The sequence below is a fragment of the Orcinus orca genome, chromosome 1 (assembly GCF_937001465.1).
Source record: "Orcinus orca chromosome 1, mOrcOrc1.1, whole genome shotgun sequence".
Lineage (NCBI taxonomy): Eukaryota > Metazoa > Chordata > Mammalia > Artiodactyla > Delphinidae > Orcinus > Orcinus orca.
In genome coordinates, this window is record NC_064559.1 from 175554118 (window position 1) to 175575828 (window position 21711).

Genomic DNA, 21711 nt, shown 5'->3' on the forward strand with positions numbered 1-21711 from the left:
ACTAGAGAAAGCCCGCGCACAGAAACGAAGACCCAACACAGCAAAAATAAATATAAATAAAGAAGTTACTTATCCAAAATCTTATGTTTTTACTTGTAGTATTTTAGTATAGTTTTATTTAGAACTTTAGTTAGTAGTGAGTAGTTTTTTTAGCACTTTCTCCCCATTACCTATTCACTTAGAGATTAGAACTAAAAAAATGAGAAGGAGTTGGATTGTAACTTACTGCAGTTATATAGCCATGTGATAATTATGTCATTTAGCAAACCATCAAGACAAGTTAGCATTGCTGGGAGGTTTTAGTAAGGAACCTTCCTTCTGCTCTGAAGCCAAGGCTGTTTGATGAGGCCTTGAAGGTGAGAGTGTTGGCAGTGTCCCTGAAGAGACTTAGTATTTTGGAACTGGGGGGCTCTCTTAGCAGACTTCCTTCCTTCCTTCCTTCCATCCTTCCTTCCTTCCTTCCTTCCTTCCTCCCTCCCTCCCTCCCCTCCTTCCGTTTTTGCTTAACACTTTTGGTAAGATATAATTCACATACCATACAACTCACCCATTTAAGGTGTATATTCACAGATATGGGTAGCCATCACCACAGTCAATTTTAGAACATTTTTATCATCTTAAAAGAAACCCTAGGGGACTTCCCTGATGGTCCAGTGGTAAAGAATCTGCCTTACAATGCAGGGGACGTGGGTTTGATCCCTGGTCAGGGAACTAAGATCCCACATGCTGCGGGACAACTAAGCCTGCAAGCCACAACTGCTGAGGTTGTGTACCTCAACTAGAGAGCCTGCGTGCTGCAAACTACAGAGCCCATGCTCTCTGGAACCCGTGTGCCGCAACTACAGAGCCCACGCACCCTGGAGCCTGCACGCCACAAGTAGAGAAGAAAACCTGCACGCCACAGCTAGAGAGAAGCCTGCACACCACAACGAAGAGCCCGCACGCTGCAAGGAAAGATCCCATATGCCTCAACGAAGATCCCCCGTGCCGCAACTAAGACCCGACACAGCCAAAAATAAATAAAATAAATAACTAAATAATAAATCTTAAAAAATAAAAAAAGAAACTCTATACCCTTTAATAGCACTACCCAATCCTATCATCCCCTCTAACCCTAAGCAACCACTAATTTCTGTCTCTATGCCTGTTCTGGACATTTCAGATAAATGGAATCATATAACATGTAATCTTTTGTGACTGGCTTCTTTCACTTAGCATAATTTTTCAAGGTTCATCTGTGTTGTTGCACACATCAGTACTCCATTCCTTGTTATGGCGGAATACTACTCCATTGTATGTATATACTACATTTTGTTTATCCATTCCTTAGTTGTTGGACTTTAGTGTAGTTTCCCTTTTGGTTAAGAATAATGCTGTGATGAACATTCATGTACAAACTTTTGTGTGGACATATGTTTTCATTTCTTTTGGGAATAGAATTGCTGGGTCATATGATAACTCTATGTTTAACTTTTTGAGGAACTGCCAAACTATTTTTCAAAGTGGCTACACCATTTTATAATCCCCCCAGCAATGTATAAGGGTTTCAATTTCTCTGCGTGCTTGCCAACAATTGTTATTACCTATCTTTTTTATTATTGCCATCCTAGTGGGAGTGAAGAAGTATTTCATTATGGTTGATTTTGATTTGCAATTCTCTGATGACTAATGATATTGAGCATCTTTTCATGTGCTTATTGGTCATTTATATATCTTCTTTGGAGAAATGACTATTCATATCCTTTGCCCATTTTTAAGTTGGGCTGTCTTTTTATTGCTGAGCTGTAAGTGTTCTTTATTTATTCTGGATAGTAGTCTCTTATCACATTTATGATTTGCAAACATATTCTTACACTTTGTGGACTGTCTTTTCACTTTATTGGTCATACCGTTTGAAGCACAAAAGTTTTTAGTTTTGATGAAGTACAGTTTATTTTTTTCTTTGTTGCTTGTTTTCTTGATAACATTTCTAAGGAAACATTGCCTAGCACAACAACATGAAGATTTATTCCTATGTTTTCTTCTATGAGTTTTATAGTTTTAGCTCTACTTCTGTGTTCCATTTTGAGTTGATTTTTGTATATGGTATCAGAAATGTCTTCAACTTCATTCTTTTGCATGTCACTATCCAGTTGTCCCAGCATAATTTGTTTAAATGACTATTCTTTCCCCAGTGAATGGTCTTGGCACTCTTGTTGCAAGTTAATTGAAAATTAATTAAATTTATTTCTGGACTCTCAGTTCTGTTCCATCGATCTATATGTGTGTCCTTATGTCAATATCACACTATTTTGATTTGTATTGCTCTGTAGTAAGTTTTGAAATTGGAAAGTGTGAAATTGGAAAGTGTGAGTTTTGAACTTTGTTCTTTTATTTCTTTCTTTTCCCAGCTTTACTGAGATAATTGACATAACATTATACAAGTTTAAGGTATACGATGTGATGATTTGATACATGTATATATTGTGAAGTGTTTACCACAGTAAGGTTAGTTAACACATCCTTCACCTCACATAATTACCATTTTGTTGCTTTTATGGTGAGAATGTTAAAGCCCTTTCTCACAGCAACTTTCTTTCTTTTTTTTACATCTTTATTGGAGTATAATTGCTTTACAATGATGTGTTAGTTTCTGCTTTATAACAAAGTGAATCAGCTATACATACACATATATCCCCATATCCCCTCCCTCTTGCGTTTCCCTCTCACCCTCCCTATCCCACCACTCCAGGTGGTCACAAAGCACCGAGCTGATCTCCCTGTGCTATGTGGCTGCTTCCCACTAGCTATCTATTTTACATTTGGTAGTGTATATATGTCCATGCCACTCTCTCACTTCGTCCCAGCTTACCCTTCCCCCTCCCTGTGTCCTCAAGTCCATTCTCTACGTCTGTGTAGAGAATGTCCTGCCCCTAGGTTCCTCATGTCCTTTTTTTTTTTTTTTTTAAGTTTCCATATATATGTGTTAGTGTATGGTATTTTTCTCTTTCTGACTTACTTCACTCTGTATGACAGACTCTAGGTACATCCACCTCACTATAAATAACTCAATTTTGTTTCTTTTTATGACTGAGTAATATTCAGTCATAAATATGTAATATTCATAATACTCATAAATATGAGTAATATGTACAATATTCTATTGTACATATGTGCCACATCTTCTTTATCCATTCTTTGTCCAATTGATGGACAATTAGGTTGCTTCCATGTCCTGGCTATTGTAAATAGAGCTGCAATGAACATTGTGGTACGTGCAACTTTCAAGTATATAGTACAGTATTGTTAACTATAGTCATCATGCTGCACATTCCTGGAACTTACTTACCTTATAACTGAAAGTTTGACTAACATATCCCCTTTTCCCCCACCACTCAGCCCTTGGCAACCACCATTCTATTCTCTGTTTCTATGAGTTTGATGTTTTTAGATTCCACATATAAATGAGATCACACAGTATTTGTCTTTTTCTGTCTGACTTATTTCACTTAGCATAATGCCCTCAAGGTCCATCCATGTTGTCACAAATGGCAGGATTTCCTTCTTTTTTATGACTGAATAATACACATACACAGACACATACACCCACACACACACACACACACACACACACACACACACACACCCCACATTTTCCTTATCTGTTCATCCCTTGATGGACATGTAGGTTGTTTCCATGTCTTGGCTATTATAAATAATGCTGCAGTAAACATGGGAGTGCTGATATCTCTTCGAGATAGTGATTTCACTCCTTTAAATATGTACCCAGAAGTGGGATTGCTGGATCATATGGTAGTTCAGATTTTAATTTTTTGAGGAACTTTCATATTGTTTTCCCATAGTGGCTATACCAGTTTACATTCCTGCCAACAGTGCACCATGGTTCCCTTTTCTCCACATCCTGGACAGCATTTGTTATCTCTTCTTTTGATAATAGCCATTCTAACAGGTGGGAGGTGATATCTCATTGTGGTTTTGATTTGCATTTCCCTGATGACATTGAACACCTTTTCATGTACTTGTTGGCCATTTATATGTCTTCTTTAGAAAAATGTTTATTCGAGTCCTCCACCCATTTTTTAATCAGACTGTTTGTATTTTTGCTATTGAGTTGTATTAGTTCCTTACACATTTTGGATATTAACCCCTTATCCAATATATGGTTTACAAATATTTTCTCCCATTCCATAGTTTTCCTTTTCATTTTGTTGATTATTTCTTTAGCTGTACAGAAGGTTTTTAGTTTGGTGTAGTCCCACTTGTTTATTTTTGCTTCTGTTGCTTGTGCTTTTGGTGTCATATCCAAAAAATCATTGCCAAGACTCAGGTCAAGGAGCCTTTCCCCTATATTTTCTTCTAAGAGTTTTACAGTTTTAGGTCTTAAGTTTAATTCTTTTTTTTTTAAAATTAAAAAAAAATTATTTTTTTATTTATTTTTGGCTGCGATGGGTCTTCATTGCTGTGCGTGGGCTTTCTCTAGTTGCGGCAAGCAGGGGCTACTCTTTGTTGTGGTGTGCTGGCTTCTCATTGTGGTGGCTCCTTTTGTTGCAGAGCACGGGCTCTAGGCACGCAGGCTTCAGTAGTTGTGGCACATGGGCTCCGTAGTTGTGGCTCCCAGGCTCTAGAGCACAGGCTCAGTAGTTGTGGCGCACAGGTTTAGTTGCTCTGCGGCATATGGGATCTTCCTGGACCAGGGCTCGAACCCGTGTCCCCTGCATTGGCAGGCAGATTCTTAAGTTTAATTCTTTTTGAGTTAATTTTTGTGAGTGGTATAAGATAGGGGTTCAGTTTTTCTTTTGCATGTGGATATCCAGTTTTCCCAACACCATTTATTGAAGAAACTATCAGTAAATATAAACGATTTTTCCCATTGAGTTTTCTTGGCTCCCTTGTCAGATATCAATATTAGTTGACCATATATGCATGGGTTTTTGATTTTCTGGGCTTTTGATTTCCATTGGTCAGTAGGTCTGTTTTTATGCCACTACCATATTGTTTTGATTACTATTGTTCTTCTTTTTCAAGATTGTTTTGGCTATTCTGGTTCCCTTGAGTTTCTGTACAAATTTTAGGATCAGCTTGTCAATTTTTGCAAAAAAGCCAGCTGCGATTTTGATAGGCATTGCATTGAATTTGTAGGTTAATTTGTACAAATCAGTATCGCCATTTGTATTAGTTTTCTATTGCTGCTGTAACAAGCACCACGAACTTGGTGGCTTAAAACAACACATATTTAATATCTTATAGTTCTGGTAGTCAGAAATCTGAAATGGGTCTTTCTGGGCAAAACTCAAGTTGTTGGCAGAGCTTTGTTCCATCTGGAAGTTCTAGGGGAAAATCTCTTTCCATGCCTTTTTCCAGCTTCTAGAAGCCACATCTACATTTTGTGTCTCATGGCTCCTTCCTCCATTTTCATAGCCTATCACTCCAACCTCTGCTTCCATTGTCACATTTTTCTCTCTGACTTTAAGCCCCTTGCCTCCCTCTTTTTTAAAAAATTAATTAATTAATTAATTTTTGGCTGCGTTGGGTCTTTGTTGCTGCATGTGGGCTTTGTCTAGTTGCGGTGAGCGGGGATACTCTTCATTGCAGTGTGCATGCGTCTCATTGTGGTGGCTTCTCTTGTTGCAGAGCACGGGCTCCAGGGCCTGCAGGCTTCAGTAGTTGCAGCCAGTGGGCTCAGTAGTTGTGGCTCATGGGCTCTAGGGCATGCGGGCTTCAGTAGTTATGGCACATGGGCTCAGTAGTTGCGGCTTACCGGCTCTAGAGAGCAGGCTCAGTAGTTGTGATGCATGGGCTTAGTTGCTCCTTGGCATGTGGGATCTTGCTGGACCAGGGCTCAAACCTGTGTCCCCTGCATTGACAGGCGGATTCTTAACCACTGTGCCACCAGGTCCCCTTGCCTCCCTCTTATAAAGGACCCTGTGATTACATTGGGCTCATTCATATAATCCAGGGAATCTCTATATCGCAAGAACCTTGATTTAATTACATCTGCAAAGTCTCTTTTGCCAAGTTCAGAGAATCAGGATGAGGACTTTCTTTTGGGGGGGGCATTATTTTGTCTATCATACCATTTTAACAATATCTTGGGGTATTTTCCTATTTATTACATCCTCTTTAATTTCTTTCAATAATATTTTGTAGTTTTCTAAGTACAAATTGTCTACTTGCTTGGTTGATACTCCTAAGTATTCATTTATATACTATCATAAATGGAATTGTTTTCTGAATTTCATTTCCAGACAGTTCATTTCTACTGTATTTAAATACAATTGATTTTCATATATCGATCTTGTACCTCTTTGTTGAGCTCATTTATTAGTTCTGTCAATAGAGATAATTTTTCTTCTTCCTTTCCAATCTGGAACCTGTGGTCCTTATTTTTGCAAGTCACAAAACTCAGTGTTGTTTGTGCCATAGAATGTACTGGACTAAGGGAGATTTCCTGCTTTTCATTGAACTTGGAAAGCCTTTTTAATGTGCGATTAAATTATGTTATTAGAGAATGCAATCCTAGGGAAGCAAGAGTGAAAGTAAAGGGAGTGAGACAGGAAATGAGGGAGAAGTAATATAAAGGTGTGTATAGAGCCGGTTACCATTTGGTATCAAGTGGCAACTGATTGCTCAATCTCCCTGAATTGCCTTATAGAAAAGGGATGGAGAATATCCTCTGGCTCCCATTTCGCATTTAACAAGTTCAGAACTGGGAAATATTTTGCTATTAAAGGTATATTTTGCATATCCTTCTCTAACTTTAACCATTATTGATTTTACAGTTTGGGTTGTAGGGACTGTAGGATTATAGGAATTTCGCTATTGCTGTTGCTGTTCTGCATAGCCTCCAAACTTAAATACCTTAAATTCCCTGGGTATGTGATGTGGTTTTTTTCAGTTACAAGATGAGAAAAAGGGATTGGCCATAGTTCATAGCCTTGTTATAATCTGTGACAACACTTAATGGCTGGAAGCATAAAATAAAGTAAGAACAAAGATTAAGTACATTTAAGAAAAACGTTTTTTTCTTTTTCGGTATCATATTCTTTTTTCTTTCCTATTATTTTTCTGTACTATTTATTTTCTATTTTCAAGATAGGTTTTGGGAGCATAAGGAGTCGTAGTATAGCAAAATAGCTAATTGTAAGATATAATAAAATACTTGCTCTTCCTCTTTCCTCTTCTCTCTAGTCTCTGAACCCTTAACCTTTTCTCTCTTCTGCCTTACTTTCCTGAAAAATTCAGTCCAAACCTTCGTGAAGCAAGAGAGAAAAGGAAGTTAGGCAGGGCAAGAGGGAACGAAGCAGCACCAAGTGGCAGCAGCCTAAAAGGGAGTGTTAGAGCCCAGCAACTTAGATGGCCCATAGATTATTTGGGAATCCAAAAACGTCAGACTCATAGAACCGGAGAGTAGAATGGTGGTTGCCAGGGGCTAGGGAGTGAGGGAGCAGGGAGATGTTGGTCAAGGGGTACAAACTTTCAGTTGTAAGATGAATAAGTTTTAAGGATATAATATATAGCATAATGATTATAGTTAATAATACTGTATTGTATACTGGAATTTGCTAAGAGAGTAGATCTTAAGTGTCCTTACCATACATACACATACACACACAGACACAAATGGTACTATGTGAAGTGATGGATATGTTAATTAACTTGATTGTGGTAAGCATTTCACGATGTATATGTATATTAGATCATCACATTGTATAACTTAAAAAATCGTGTTGTACAACCTAAATATATACAATTTTTATTTGTCAATCATACTTCAGTGAAGTTGGAAAAAAATTAGAAAATATTCCCCCTTCCAAAAAATTATTTGAATTGTACTTGCACCTATTTTGCAAGTTTGAGATTATTTCAAAATAAAAGGAATATATAATGATATTTAATCTCATATGAACTTTATTTAATAATGAGTGCTTCCATATTACCTATTTACTTTGAGCTGTTTAAGAGAATATTTTTTGTTTCTTAGCTTAACATTAAAGTTAAAGTTATTTGGATAATTGAGTCATTTTTAATATTTTAGTTTTTTTTGAAGACCACAGAAAAAAGCAATTGCCTTTTTTTCTATGTTTGGGAAATAAATCTACCTGTAGAAAAATAGGAAAAAAACAAAAACAAACAGAACAGCAGAAGGTGACAGTAGAAAATGTACCAGAAAAAGAAAGAGATTATCACATTAACTGTAAATGAGGTAAATTTTTGAAATGAAAAAGTGTACTTTTCAGTTTCCTGGGCATTGGGGATGTTGAATTGTAGTTAGATGCATAAACCCTAAGGGGCTAATATGCATAAAAGTCATAGGCAAGGTATAGCTGCCTCCAAGAGCAAAGTATATAATGCTTGACCCTTAGTAACTTCTCAGTTCTTTCTCTCTCATTTGTCAAACTACAGGACAGTTAAATATACCCTGATAATATAGGCAAATAGTAAACTGGGTAGAGGTGTTTGATATTTAAAATAATCCAAATATTACTAATATTACCAAGCCACCTGCCACTAAAAAAAATAATAATTCTAACCGACAATGGAACAAAACTGTCCACATTTTCACACAATTCCACCCTTCAAAAATATAAAGAAAAGTACATGGTTTTAGCTATTTAATATAAATAAGAAAAATCTTGTTTCCTTTGGCATCTTTAGAAAGTAACTAAACTACAACAAAAAGAGGTGATTGTATAAAGAAATTTATACTGAAGCAAACATATAGGGGAAAAACCCAGCAACTTGTGTTTAGTATGCAATAAAATCAACTACAAGAGTTTATTATTCACTAGGAAAGCCTTACAAGTTTTTGGAAGAACTGCCACATCTTAACATTACAATATATTTAATAATGGTTCTTTTATTGCTTCTAAGATTATTGAGAAGTCAAATGAAGTTATGCTGAATTTATGGTTCAAAACTATTTTCCAAACACTTCACCATTATAATTTAGGATAAGTAGCGCTTGAAGAAAGCAAGCCTTTTATAATATGACTTTCAATATATAGCCTTACTTTAATTAATTCTGATTCCATTACATTTTTGTTATTTTTCCATTGGCCCTGAATATTTAATAAGAACTGTGTTTCTATGTATAGAACAGCCTACACAAATCCATTTCACCCTTCATAAAATGGTCACATTAGTGTTTGAGCTTGCAAAACTAATAATTTTCAAACTTTTGAACTTAGAATGAAATGTTTAGAAAGTCTGACTATGTACAAGAGAAGGTAAAGTTTTCAATTCTCATATTATCAGAAACATCATAAAGAAAGCTAGATTTATAACACACTTCTATTCCTATGTGCATTTGAAGTATGCAGAGTAAAATACCAACACAGCTTTCATGTGTCAATAGGGGGAAATACAAGCAAGAGTGACTTTTAAAGGATCCAGGGGGCTTCCCTGGTGGCGCAGTGGTTGTGGGTCTGCCTGCCGATGCAGGGGACATGGGTTCGTGCCCCGGTCCAGGAAGATCCCACATGCCGCGGAGTGGCTGGGCCTGTGAGCCATGGCCGCTGGGCCTGCGCGTCCGGAGCCTGTGCTCCGCAACAGGAGAGGCCACAACAGTGAGAGGCCCGCGTACCGCAAAAAAAAAAAAAAAAAAAAAAAAAAACTGCAGAGAGTTGTACCTAAGAAGTTAGGTACAAGCATGCAAGTAAATTCACAGCCACAGAGGATCCATGTTAAAAACAGTTAAGGTAGCTGTGATGCAACACCAATATTTTGAATGGCCCTGACACACTCAAAATATTATCTTAATTATTCAACGAAATCCTGAAGCAAACTCTTGCTAGTCTTGGTACACTGCTAAACACTAAAGTAACATGTTCTTTCCATGGTTTTAGCTTAGCTCAAAGAATTTTTACACTATTAAATAAGAAAAAAAAGTATTTCCCCTTTTTAAATTTACAGACGTTTAGTTAGCTTTATTTACAGAGCAGGGATTTTTTTCAGTCTCCAATGGTGCCTAGAAAACATCATTAGGCAAGAATGCCAGTTTAAAAGAAATCTACGCAGAATCCTAAAAATAACAGATGTTGATGCTCCTCAAGAAGGGGCAAGCTTGACTATATCAGCAGCTCTATGTCTCAGTTACTACTCAGAAGCAATTCTGTTGCAGTCTCTACATCTCATGATGCTGAAGACAAGGCCACTATTACCGCATTCCTATCAAAGCCCATAGCACATAGATTTTCTATTTTTTTGGTGTATTCTGGACTAGAAACTGGTGCTCCAGTATACACATGTGCCCAAAGTCGAGGTGTCTATTTGAACATTTCGGAATTTTGTTTGTACTGATTTGCTACTACTGCATCTTGTGGATCATCTGGTTCTGCAGCTGCCAGTAGTGCTTGCAATGACAATAATACCGTGCGGAGAGTCATTGCTGCTGCCCATTGATCTTTCAGGATATCCAAACAAATAGCCCCTGTGATGGAACTAATATTAGGATGCCATATTTTAGTGATAAACCGGATCTTAGGGGGATTAATTGGATATGTTTCAGGTATTTTAATCTCTAGTTGATATCTTCCTCCTTCATATGGTGTGTCTGGAGGTCCTGTTATTTCTCCTCTTAATTCTGTAAAATTCTCATCTACAAGATCTACTTTAATTTGATTTTTGATTTTGTAAAGATCCTGATTTGATTAAAAGGATGTTAATATCAACAGCTCTCTGTGGTTGATGAGGGACTGTTGCCTAATTTGTCATCTTTGTACATTTCTTCTCAATTCTTGTAGAAGAGCAAGGGGATAGGATTAGGACTGCCTCTGTTCCCGACAAATATTAATGGACTGTAAGCTCTTATCCTCATAATCATACCCTTGATTTTGTCGTCACCTAAACCTGCACCTTCTCCAAACTCCAAGTTTCTCAGATTTCCAACCTCCATGGATTAAATAAATTCACTTTGGTACTCCAAACCCAGTTATTAGCTGGCTTCATCAAAACCAATATTTTAGTTTTAGTTTATGTTCATTTTAAAGGTTAAATTATCAATAGTACAAACATGTATAACTCATCATTTATTTTATTTATTAATTTTTAAAAATTTATTTATGGGCTTCCCTGGTGGCGCAGTGGTTGAGAGTCCGCCTGCCGATGCAGGGGACACGGGTTCGTGCCCCGGTCCGGGAGGATCCCACATGCCGAGGAGTGGCTGGGCCTGTGAGCCATGGCCGCTGACCCTGTGCGTCTGGAGCCTGTGCTCTGCAACGGGAGAGGCCACAACAGTGAGAGGCCCGCATACGCAAAAAAAAAAAAAAAAAATTATTTATTTATTTGGTTGTGCTGGGTCTTAGTTGCAGCTCACCGGCTCCCTTGGTGGCAGCATGTGGGTTCCTTAGTTGCGGCAGGTGGTCTCCTTAGTTGCGACTCACAGGCTCCGTAGTTGTGGTATGCATGTAGGATCTAGTTCCCTGACCAGGGATCGAACCCGGGCCCCCTCCATTGGGAGCATGGAGTCTTAACCACTGTGCCACCAGGGAAGTCCCTCATCATCATTTATTTTAAATGATACTTGGTTATTATTCAAATGATAAGCTAAAGTTTTGAGTTTTTAAAAAATTATGTCTTTCTTGGTTGTATAAACTTATAGTCTTATGATTTTTAAAGCTTTGTAAATATTGTTAATTAGTATACCAATAATATATAACTTATTTTGCATAACAGTGGCAACAATAATAGTAATAACTAATACATATATAGTGAACATTTACTATTGCTAGCTTTGTGCTAAGTGTTTAACATGTTTTAACTTATTTCATTCTTACAATAATCTTTTTGAGGTGTGTATTTTATTATTCCAATTTTACGGATGAAGACATGATTCCCACATAAGAATTTGTCCAAGGTAACACAACTAGTTAAGTGGCAGAGCTGAGGTTAGAACCAAGGCAATCTGGTACTTGTGTCCAAAATCTTAATCATTATGCTATATTCAATTATGCATAGTGAAAAATAAAATGAATAACTTAAGTCCAAAATAGTGATTGAGAAGGGCAAAACAAATCAATTAAGTGAAAACATTATATACTGAAATTATTTTTCCTTTCCTGTCCGTAAATAAGAAAATTCAGACATAGATTTTATATATAGACTATGACAAATCTTTATTGCTTTTAATAACACCCATTCTTGCCTTATACATTATATCACATCTTTAATGCATAGACTTAAAAAAAAACTAGCTGCTGCTGTACTAGAACAATAAATCTATTGTTGAGCCTAGTATATTAAATTAATATATCATGGATCTATTATATATTCCTTTTTTGTTTTTAATTTATTTTTTCCATATTGGGTCTTTGTTGCTGCGCGAGGGCCTTCTCTAGTTGCAGCGAGCAGGGGCTACCCTTTGCTGCAGTGCATGTGCTTCTCACTGCAGCGCATGTGCTTCTCACTGCCTCGGCCTCTCCCATTGCGGATCATAGACTCCAGGCACGCAGGCCTCAGTAGTTGCGGCACGCAGGCCCAGCAGCTGTGACTCGCGCGCTCTAGAGCGCAGGCTGAGTAGTGGTGGCGCACGGGCTTCATTGCTCCATGTCATGTGGGATCTTCCCGGATCAGGGCTTGAACCCATGTCCACTGCATTGGCAGGCGGATTCTTAACCACTGCCCCACCAGGGAAGTCCCTCTTTTTTTTAAAAAAAATTATTTATTTATTTGGCTGCTCCGGGTCTTAGTTGCGGCACACGGGAATTTTGTTGCCATGTGCAGGATCTTTTTAGTTGCAGCATGTGGGATCTAGTTCCTTGACCAGGGATTGAACCCAGTCCCCTGCATTGGGAGCTCAGAGTCTTAGCCACTGGACCACCAGGGAAGTCCCCCTATTATGTATTCTTACAAGATTAACTTTTTCTCCAGTAGTATAAAATGGTTGAAATTAGTGATAGTTATAATTTTTTTTTTGCGGTATGCGGGCCTCTCACTGTTGTGGCCTCTCCCGTTGTGGAGCACAGGCTCCGGACACGCAGGCTGAGCGGCCATGGCTCACGGGCCCAGCTGCTCCGTGGCATGTGGGATCTTCCCGGACTGGGGCACGAACCCGTGTCCCCTGCATCGGCAGGCGGACTCTCAACCACTTCGCCACCGGGAAGCCCGATAGTTATAATTTAAATGAAGGAAATAATTCACTTTGCAGTACAGATAGAAAAACAGAGCTTCCCTGGTGGCGCAGTGGTTAAGAATCCGCCTGACAATTCAGGGTGAATGTGTTCGAGCCCTGGTCTGGGAAGATCCCACATGCCGCGGAGCAACTAAGCCCGTGCACCACAACTACTGAGCCTGCGCTCTAGGGCCCGTGAGCGGCATATACTGAGCCCACGTACTGCAGCTACTGAAGCCCACGTGCCTAGAGCCCGTGCTTGGCAACAAGAGAAGCCACTGCAATGAGAAGCCCATGCACCACAGCAAAGAGTAGACTCTGCTTGCCGCAACTAGAGAAAGCCCGTGCGCAGCAATGAAGACCCAATGCAGCCAAAATAAATAAATAAATTTAAAAAGAAAGAAAGAAAAACAGGTGACTTCATAAATGGGGAATATATTGTTGATTTTCTTCACCTTATTTTTAATTGTCTTTATGATTTACCAGTAGCAATTTAGTTAGTTTCAGTTTTCATTACATTATGGAATTTGTTAGAAAGCAGAAGGAAGAAAAGAGGCCGAACATTTAGAAGTGTTACTGATGAGTGGTTTATAAAACTCATTTTAAGAGTGATTTACGGGAATTCCCTTGCGGTCGAGTGGTTAGGACTCTGTGCTTTCACTGCCAGGGCCTGGGTTCGATCCCTGGTTGGGGAACTAAGATCCTGCAAGCTTCACGGCCCAGCCAAAAAAAAAGAGTGATTTATATGATGGTTGTAATCTAAATATGCAGTTCATTTGCTAACTGCTCCAAACCCTGTGATCCTAGAGGTTCTGGGAAGATCATAAGGACATGCTGTGGGAGAAAAAAGTGTGCAGCAATCTTCGTAGCTCCTTTTATGGCAGAATATTTTCTCCCAGAGTTCAGCTGCAGGAGGTAATATATCTGAAGTGCTTGTTGAAGTATAAAGTTCTGTATTGATATTAGTTGTGACTTGTCTAAGGTCATGTGTGGTATATTTGCTACAGAACTGTAAGTTAGAAATTTTTTCAGTTGTCTGCAAAGTAAAATATATCATATTTTTAAAGAACATATTCATTTTAGCTCACTCCACTAAGAATATATTTGTAGTACTAATTTGGCACTGGGTTCTTCAGTTATTATAATGTTGCTTTTAATGAACATATATGCTATTTATTACAGCTGAGGTTGGCATTTTATCTCCTTTTTTGGGCAGATTAATTTTTTTGAGAGGAAAGTACAACTATTAATATTCACTCAACAAGTATGGTCAAAATAAAGTATAGGGTAGCCCCCAAACAGAATCCTGTTTGTTCATTTTTTTTTTTTTTTTTTTTGCGGTATGCGGGCCTCTCACTGTTGTGGCCTCTCCCGTTGCGGAGCACAGGCTCCGGACGCGCAGGCTCAGCAGCCATGGCTCACGGGCCCAGCCGCTCCGCGGCATGTGGGATCTTCCCAGACCGGGGCACGAACCCGTGTCCCCTGCATCGGCAGGCGGACTCTCAACCACTGCGCCACCAGGGAAGCCCTGTTTGTTCATTTTTACAACCCTTTGGGTTACATTTTGGATTTAGCATTGAATGTATCATCTTTCCTTTAATTTGAACATTACATCTGTGTACACACCTGTAAGCATTCTTATAATATAAAAAGCTGTCCCTCTGCATTTTTGGATATTATGAATTTGGGCAGATTTTAAAAAGAATTTTTAGGCTGAAAAATTCATATAATGAAATTTATGTTTCTTTAAAGCAGCAGTTGAGTGTAAAAGGTAAACGCTTACTTGAACAGTCTCATTTAAATATCTTTTACCTTTTTTGTGTTATAAAAACAACTGTAATTCCTAATTTGTAAAAATTTTCTTAAAATAATTTGCTAAGCAGTTGGTTAAATTTCTTTGAAAGTATATTTGTTGAATTATTCATAATTAACTAAAACTGGTTACAGTGATATAATGTTCCATACAGCATATAATATTCCTCACCATTTTTCTTGATAGTATTGGTTAATGTTCACTCTCAGGAAGCCCCTTAGATCATGCTTTATCTCCTTTGTACTTTTGTGATCCTTATGGGGTTATGGAATATAATAATATGACCTTCTATCTTATAAAAATAGACTGAACTATTTCTGAAAGAAGTGTAATAGTCAGCAGAGCTGCAGCAAGAGAGGCTTTCACAGGGTTGATAGGCTGTGAAACTGTTGAATGGACTTTGGTTTCAAAGACATCTGTTTTAAATTAATCTTGGTCAGATACATGCCATTGTAGACAATTCAAATGCAATTGACTTTCTGACCTTAGAACAAAGAAATACCATACAATAATTTTTTTCAGTATAAAATTAATTTTTTTGAGTCTTAGTTGCTGTGGTATAGTACTGGAGCTCACTGAAAAGACAATGGAGGAGGGTATTTGACATTTTATTGATTTTTTAAGGAAAGCTTGATTTTAGGGAATTGAAAATGTGTATGGAGGAACGTAGGCCGTTCTGGAAGCCAACATGTAGAAGTTGTTCCATTGGCAGCATTTTTCAATAACTGATATAGCAGTTAATTGTTTGAATAAATCCTTGTGTTGAAATTTCTTAGTTCTACACAATGTTCTTTGTTGTTTTTTTTTTTTTTGGCTGCACTGGGTCTTCATTACTGCACTCGGACTTTGTCTAGCTGCGGTGAATGGGGCTACTCTTCATTGCAGTGCGCAGGCTTCTCATCGTGGTGGCTTTTCTTGTTGCTGAGCACGGGCTCTAGGCACGTGGGCTTCAGTAGTTGCAACCCATGGGCTCAGTAGTTTTGGCTCACGGACTCTAGAGTGCAGTCTCAGTAGTTGTGGCGCATGGGCTTAGTTGCTCCGCGGCATGTGGGATCTTCCCGGACCAGGGCTTGAACCTGTGTTCCCTGCATTGGCAGGCGGATTCTTTTATTTTTATTTTTTTTAACATCTTTATTGGAGTATAATTGCTTTACAGTGGTGTGTAAGTTTCTGCTTTATAACAAACTGAATCAGCCATACATATACATATATCCCCATATCTCCTCCCCCTTGTGTCTCCCTTCCATCCTCCCTATCCTACCCCTCTAGGTGGTCACAAAGCACCGAGCTGACCTCCCTGTGCTATGCAGGTTCTTCCCGCTAGCTATCTATTTTACATTTGGTAGTGTATATATGTCCATGTCACTCTCTTACTTCGTCCCAGCTTACCCTTCCCCCTCCCCGTGTCCTCAAGTCCATTCTCTACGTCTGAGTCTTTATTCCCTTCTTGCCCCTAGGTCCCTCATGACCTTTTTTTTTTTTTTTTTTTAAGATTCCATATATATGTGTTAGCATATGGTGTTCTTTCTTTCTGACTTCACTCTGTATGACAGACTCTAGGTCTATCCACCTCACTAAGATAACACAATTTCGAGTCTTTTTGTGGCTGAGTAATATTCCATTGTATATATGTGCCACATCTTTTTTTGCGGGGTGGGTGCATGTATCTTTTATTTTTTTATTTTAATTTTATTTTATTTTTAAACATCTTTAATGCAGTATAATTGCTTTTCAATGGTATGTTAGTTTCTGCTTTACAACAAAGTGAATCAGTTATACATATTCATATGTCCCCATATCTCCTCCCTCTTGCGTCTCCCTCCCTCCTACCCTCCATATCCCACCCCTCTAGGTGGTCACAAAGCACCGAACTGATCTCCCTTTGCTCTACGGCCGCTTCCCACTAGGTATCTATTTTACGTTTGGTAGTGTATATATGTCCATGCCACTCTTTCACTTTTTTTTTTTTTTTTTTTTTGCGGTATGTGGGCCTCTCACTGCTGTGGCCTTTCCCGTTGTGGAGCACAGGCTCCGGATGCGCAGGCTCAGCGGCCATGACTCATGCGCCCAGCCGCTCCGCGGCATGTGGGATCTTGCCGGACTGGGGCACGAACCCATGTCCCCTGCATCAGCAGGCGGACTCTCAACCACTGCGCCACCAGGGAAACCCTCTCATTGTAGTTTTGATTTGCATTTCTCTAATGATTAGTGATGTTGAGCATTCTTTCATGTGCTTGTTGGCAATCGGTATATCTTCTTGGGAGAAATGTCTATTTAGGTCTTCTGCCCATTTTTGGATTGGGTTGGTTTTTTTTTTGATATTGAGCTGCATGAGCTGCTTGTAAAGTTTGGAGATTAATCTTTCTCAGTTGCTTCATTTGCAAATATTTTCTCCTATTCAGATGGTTGTCTTTTCATCTTATGTTTTCCTTTGCTGTGCAAAAGCTTTTAAGTTTTATTAGGTCCCATTTGTTTATTTTTGTTTTTATTTCCATGTTTCTAGGAGGTGGGTCAAAAAGGATCTTGCTGTGATTTATGTCATAGAGCGTTCTGCCTATGTTTTCCTCTAAGAGTTTGATAGTGTCTGGCCTTACATTTAGGTCTTTAATCCATTTTGAGTTTATTTTTGTGTATGGTGTTAGGGAGTGTTGTAATTTCATTCTTTTACAGGTAGCTGTCCAGTTTTCCCCGCACCACTTATTGAAGAGGCTGTCTTTTCTCCAGTGTATATTCTTGCCTCCTTTATCAAAGATAAGGTGACCATATGTTTATCTCTGGGTTTTCTATCCTGTTCCACTGATCTATATATCTGTTTTTGTGCCAGTACCATACTATCTTGATTAATGTAGCTTTGTAGTATAGTCTGACGTCCTGGAGCCTGATTCCTCCCGCTCCATTTTTCTTTCTCAAGATTGCTTTGGCTATTTGGGGTCTTATCTGTTCCCATGCAAATTGTGAAATTTTTCGTTCTAGTTCTGTTAAAATTGCCTTTGGTAGTTTGATAGGGATTGCATTGAATCTGTAGATTGCTTTCGGTAGTATAGTCATTTTCACAATGTTGATTCTTCTAATCCAGGAACATGGTATATCTCTCCATCTCTTTGTATTGTCATTAATTTCTTTCATCAGTATCTTCTCGTTTTCTGCATACAGGTCTTTTGTCTCCCTAGGTAGGTTTATTCCTAGGTGTTTTATTCTTTTTGTTGCAATGGTAAATGGGAGTGTTTCCTTAATTTCTCTTTCAGATTTTTTCATCATTACTGTATAGGAATGCAAGAGATTTCTGTGCATTAATGGTGTATCCTGCTACTTTACCAAATTCATTGATTAGCTCTGGTAGTTTTCTGATAGCATCTTCAGGATTCTCTATGTATAGTATCATGTCATCTGCAAACAGTGACAGCTTTACTTCATCTTTTCCAATTTGGATTCTTTTTATTTCTTTTTCTTCTCTGATCGCTGTGGCTAAAACTATGTTGAATAATAGTGGTGAGAGTGGACAACCTTGTCTCGTTCCTGATCTTAGTGGAAATGGTTTCAGTTTTTCACCATTGAGAACGATGTTGGCTGTGGGTTTGTCATAAATGGGCTCTATTATGTTGAGGTAAATTGCCTCTATGCCTACTTTCTGGAGGGTTTTTATCATAAATGGGTGTTGATTTTTGTCAAAAGCTTTTTCTACATCTGTTGAGATGATCTTATGGTTTTTATCCTTCAGTTAATATGGTTTATCACATTGATTGATTTGCGTATTTTGAAAAATCCTTGCATTCCTGTAATAAACCCCACTTGATCATGGTGTATGATCCTTTTAATGTGCTGTTGGATTCTGTTTGCTAGTATTTTGTTGAGGATTTTGCATCTATGTTCATTAGTGATATTGACCTGTAGTTTTCTTTCTTTGTGACATCTTTGTCTGGTTTTTGTATCAGGGTGATGATGGCCTCATAGAATGAGTTTGGGAGTGTTCCTCCCTCTGCTATATTTTGGAAGAGTTTGAGAAGGAAAGGTATTAGCTCTCCTCTAAATGTTTGATAGAATTTGCCTGTGAAGCCATCTGGTCCTGGGCTTTTGTTTGTTGGAAGATTTTTAATCACAGTCTCAATTTCAGTGCTTGTGATTGGTCTGTTTATATTTCCTATTTCTAACTGGTTCAGTCTTGGAAGGTTGTGCATTTCTAAGAATTTGTCTATTTCTTCTAGGTTGACCATTTTGTTGGCATATAGTTACTTGTAATAATCTCCCATGATCTTTTGTATTTCTGCAGTGTCAGTTGTTACTTCTTTTTCATTTCTAATTCTGTTGATTTGAGTCTTCTCCCTTTTTTCTTCTTGATGAGTCTGGCTAATGGTTTATCAATTTTGTTTATCTTCTCAAAGAACCAGCTTTTAGTTTTATTGATCTTTGCTATCATTTCCTTTATTTCTTTCTCATTTATTTCTGATGTGACCTTTATGATTTCTTTCCTTCTGCTAACTTTGGGGTTTTTTTGTTCTTCTTTCTCTAATTGCTTTAGTTGTAAGTTTAGGTTGTTTAGTTGAGATGTTTCTTGTTTTTTGAGGTAGGATTGTATTGCTATAGACTTCCCTCTAAGAACTGCTTTTGCTGCATCCCATAGGTTTTGGGTCATTGTGTTTTCATTGTCATTTGTTTCTAGGTATTTTTTGATTTCCTCTTTGATTTGTTCAGTGATCTCTTGGTTATTAAGTAGTGTATTGTTTAGCCTCCATATGTTTGGATTTTGTCCAGATTTTTTCCTGTAATTGATATCTAGTCTCATAGCATTGTGATCAGAAAGATATTTGACATGATTTCAACTTGCTTGAATTTACCAGGGTTTGCTTTGTGACCCAAGATATGATCTATCCTGGAGAATGTTCCATGAGCACTTGAGAAGAAAGTGTATTCCCTTGTTTTTGGATGGAATGTCGTATAAATATCAATTAAGTCCATCTTGTTTAATGTATCGTTTAAAGCTTGTGTCTCCTTATTTATTTTCATTTCGGATGATGTGTACATTGGTGAAAGTGGGGTGTTAAAGTCCTCTACTATGATTGTGTTACTGTTGATTTCCCCTTTCATGGCTGTTAGCATTTGCCTTATGTATTGAGGTACTCCTATGTTGGGTGCATAAATATTTACAATTTTTATATCTTCTTCTTGGATTGATCCCTTGATCATTATGTAGTGTCCTTCTTTGTCTCTTGTAATAGTCTTTAGTTTAAAGTCTATTTTGCCTGATGTGAGAATTGCTACTCCAGCTTTCTTTTGATTTCCGTTTGTATGGAATATCTTTTTCCATTCCCTCACTTTCAGTCTGTGTGTTTCCCTAGGTCTGAAGTGGGTCTCTTATAGACAGCATATATACGGGTCTTGTTTTTGTATCCCTTCAGCCAGTCTATGTCTTTTGGTTGGAGCATTTAATCCATTTACATAAGGTAATTATCAATATGTATGTTCCTATTACCCTTTTCTTAATTGTTTTGGGTTTGTTATTGTAGGTCTTTTCCTTCTCTTGTGTTTCCTGCATGGAGAAGTTCCTCTAGCATTTGTTGCAAAGCTGATTTGGTGGTGCTGAATTCTCTTAGCTTTTCCTTGTCTGTAAAAGTTTTAATTTCTCCATCAAATCTGAAAGATATCCTTGCTGGGTAGAGTCATCTTGGTTGTAGGTTTTTCCCTTTCATCACTTTAAATATATCCTGCCACTCCCTTCTGGCTTGCAGAGTTGTTGCTAAAAGATCAGCTGTTAATGGCAGGTGGATTCTTGACCACTGCGCCACCAGGGAATTGCCTACAGACTGTTAAATGTCTTTTTTTTTTAAAAAAAATGAATGTAGAGTGGATGTGAAATATATATGATCTGTGAAGAAAATGATTGCTGTATTATGCGATAAATGTAATTACTTTTCAATAATCATGTGACATAATGTAAGTGCAGTACTGTGCTATAAATATTGGCAATTCTCCAGTCATTTTTAACTTAATAAGAAATTATTTCAGGGACATTGAGTATATAACATGTCTTTTAAAAATTAAAACTGTCTTATAATTTATGTAGTTACCTATTCTTAGGACTTAAATATTTACTTCCTAAATGTGATTTGGTATGTTTTTGAGTGAGGTGTGAGGGATTATGATTAATCCCTTTACTCTTGAGGATTCAAAAAGAATTATTTCTTAAAATAGCTTTGTTTTTTAAAAAATTACATACTAGTTAATTACAAGAAAATATAAAAGTACAGCAAAAAAAGGTAAAAGTCATCTGAACATCCTTCCAGATAACTTTTCCAACAACAGAGCAAAATAAACAAATGAGACCTAATCAAACTTACAAGCTTTTGCACAGTAAAGGAAACCATAAACAAAATGAAAAGACAACCTATGGGATGGGAAAAAGTATTTGCAAATGATGTGACTGGCAAGGGCTTAACTTCCAAAATATGCAAATAGCTCATACAGCTCAATAACAGAAAAGCAAACAACCCAATCAAAAATGGGCAGAAGACCTAAATGGATATTTCTCCAAAGAAGACATAGAGATGGCCAATGACCACATGAAAAGATGCTCAAGAACGCTAATTATTAGAGAAATACAAATCAAAACTATAATGAGGTACCACCTCACACTGGTCAGAATGGCCATTATTACAAAGTCTACAAATAACAAATGCTGCAGAGGGCATGGAATAAAGGGTACCCTCCTATACTACTGTTAGGAATGTAAATTGGTACAGACACTCTGGAAAACAGTATGGAGGTTCCTCAAAAAACTAAAAATACAGTTACCATA

General features: G+C 37.8%; 1 protein-coding gene and 1 pseudogene across 1 annotated transcript in view; one reads left to right on the top strand and one right to left on the bottom strand.

The window, feature by feature from the left end:
• ZSWIM5 (zinc finger SWIM-type containing 5) overlaps nt 1-21711 on the top strand; it is a 260902-nt gene that overhangs the window by 23066 nt on the left and 216125 nt on the right. The window lies entirely within an intron of this gene.
• Nucleotides 9669-10623, bottom strand: LOC101269528 (ubiquitin-conjugating enzyme E2 K-like; annotated as a pseudogene).